The following is a 2,610-nucleotide window of genomic DNA, read 5'->3' as shown; positions in this document are numbered from 1 at the left end:
AGGGATTTAAAATATTGCTATTTTCCTCCAAAGATAAAAGTGCCAGTGAGATTATATAGCACAGAAACAGAAGAATACAAAGGAAGACAATATAATTGTTATTTATGGAATTTGGAACAGGTTGCTGCATAATAAGAATATTTGTATATGAGATTTTCATTGCATTTATTAGAAATTATGTTGGAAATATTAAAATGTGAAGAACTAAGCTAACTTTGAAACCAAGGGAAATTATCCAACCTCAAACTCCAAACATAAAATCGAGATTATTTTGTTTTTAACATCTCAATTATTTTATACAGTGATTTTAATTACAACTTTGACACATCCAAATGCAGATGTAATCCAGTTTCTAACTTTATAAACTAGTTTTATAAACTTAAATATTTAGAAGGAAGTCAATAGTATCACTCAGAAGAGATGCAAAGGAAGAAGCACCCAGTGGTAGCCTCTTAGTATGTTGTAAATGTATACAAAACTCATTAAAAACTTCAGAAAATCTCATTGAACTATTAGATGCTATAGGTATCAATTATTGCTAGTAATGTGTGTGTTGTGTTGAAACTGGGCAGGTAAAGGCAAAGGTTATAGATTCTTGGCAGAGCTATTTAATGCTTTACTTGTGAGATCTTGAAATGCTAGTTGAGGGGCAAGAAGGGGAGACAATTGCAATGGAGAGTGATCTCCTGAGAGCTTGTTAGACACATGAAACAACTTCCTTAGTTACACATAAGGACCAGGGGTCTAGGCCAAATATTTTTTTCCAAGTGAATGTCTTGGAAATTAAATGTGGGGAATAGATAAAGCAATCCTCTCTTTCTCTCTCTCTCTCTCTCTCTCTCTCTCTCTCTCTCTCTCTCTCTCTCTCTGTCTCTCTGTCTCTCTCTCTATCTCTCTCTCCCTCTGTCTCCATATATGTGCATGTATATAATTTTTTTTCTGAAAGAAGAGCAATTGCCCTGATGAAAAATCTCTAAACAAATCCCATTTCTCTCTTTTCTATGTCACATTAAAAAGACATAGGCATTCCACTTCCAGAAACTTTAAGAAAAACAATAAAAAATCACCCTCCCAACAATGTTATATATTTGATTTACAAAACTATTTTTCTTGCAGGAGGTCAAGTATTATGTCTGTAATCAGTGAGTTCTTTATTTTGTGAGCTAGGAAGATGAAAATGAGAATGAGGATAAAATTTGTGAAAAGTTAAAGCCCTGCTATTGGCCAAAGCAAAGGACTCAATAATTACTATGCTGACACTTTCTTGCTGATTTACTCCAATAGAGAGTATTGTTGTGGTAGTTACAGAAATATCAAAAGTTTGAGCTCCTTTTAAAAGAGACTGCTATAGAAGGTGAAGCATTACAATTATAGGCAAGTTATAGGCCATCTGCTAATAGTCGACAATGATGTTTTTATATGAGTAGTAAGTCTACTGGGAGAAGACTTAAGAAGCCCAAGGCAGAAATAACTCAAATCCTCTCTGTCTTCAGATTACTCATCAATAATTAATCAGACAAATTCAGAACTTATTTGGAATAAAATTAAACATTCCTCACATAGCTTCCATTGTAAGAGGAAAAAAGGAAACTAGCCTAAATGCAAGTAAGCAAATCCAAAAAGGCTTCTCTTGACCTTTGTAGATTTCTTACAGAATTGTTTTAGTTTATGGTACAGTCTTCCTTTCCACCTCCACCCCCACCACATCCCCAACTCCTCTTTCATGAGAGGAATTGTGGCATAGTGAATAGAGAGCTGATTTTGAAGGAAGGTCTTAGTTCAAGTCCTATCTCCAACAGGTATGACGGAATGGACCTGAGCAAGTCCCTCAAGCTTCTGGTGCCCCAGGCAACTCATTCAATTGCAAAGAAGCTGATTGCATTTGAAGAGGAAATCTCTTCATCCTAAAATTCCCTGTACCAGTGAAATTGTAGGTCTAAATCCTTAACTCTTTATGTACATTCAGAATTTTTCTCATAAACACATTTTAAAATCTTAAATGTTCCATTTTATTTTATCAAATGAAATACAGATTAACTTATTAAAGATCTATTTAGAATTTTGGGCAAGCATTATTTCATCTATGAAAAGACTGTATCCATTCACATACTAGTGTAGGAGAACTTCATAAGAGGTCAGAGCCATGGCCCAGACAGTCCAGTATGTTCTCTCTAATCCTGATACCCAGGGATTCTCCCCATCTATGTGTGAAGCTTTTTGAGAACAGCAAGGTTTCTTGCCATTGTATCTTCTTGTTATATATCTATTTTTCTTTAATTTACTTTGCCCATGTTTGGAAATTTGATTTTATTCTTTCTTGGATTATTGTTGTCAGACTCAAATAGAAACTACATAAGTATCACTGCAAGACATACGTTGACTTAGAAAGAAGCATATTAACATTAACTCTGTTTGAATGCATTTTTATTAATTTTGTTAAATATTTACTGAATTGCGTTTGAATCAAGTGCAGCTGCACTGAGGAGTGTTGTGGAGCCCTATACTGCTAGAAGGCCTCATATTTGACACCTCTGCCCTAAAGCATCTAACGTAGAGCCTGGAATGAACCTGTGTACCTTGTACAAAGAAAGTATTTTAATAAATGAAAAA

Source organism: Trichosurus vulpecula, chromosome 5 (assembly GCF_011100635.1).
Source record: "Trichosurus vulpecula isolate mTriVul1 chromosome 5, mTriVul1.pri, whole genome shotgun sequence".
Classification (NCBI taxonomy): domain Eukaryota; kingdom Metazoa; phylum Chordata; class Mammalia; order Diprotodontia; family Phalangeridae; genus Trichosurus; species Trichosurus vulpecula.
This window is presented reverse-complemented; position numbering follows the sequence as displayed.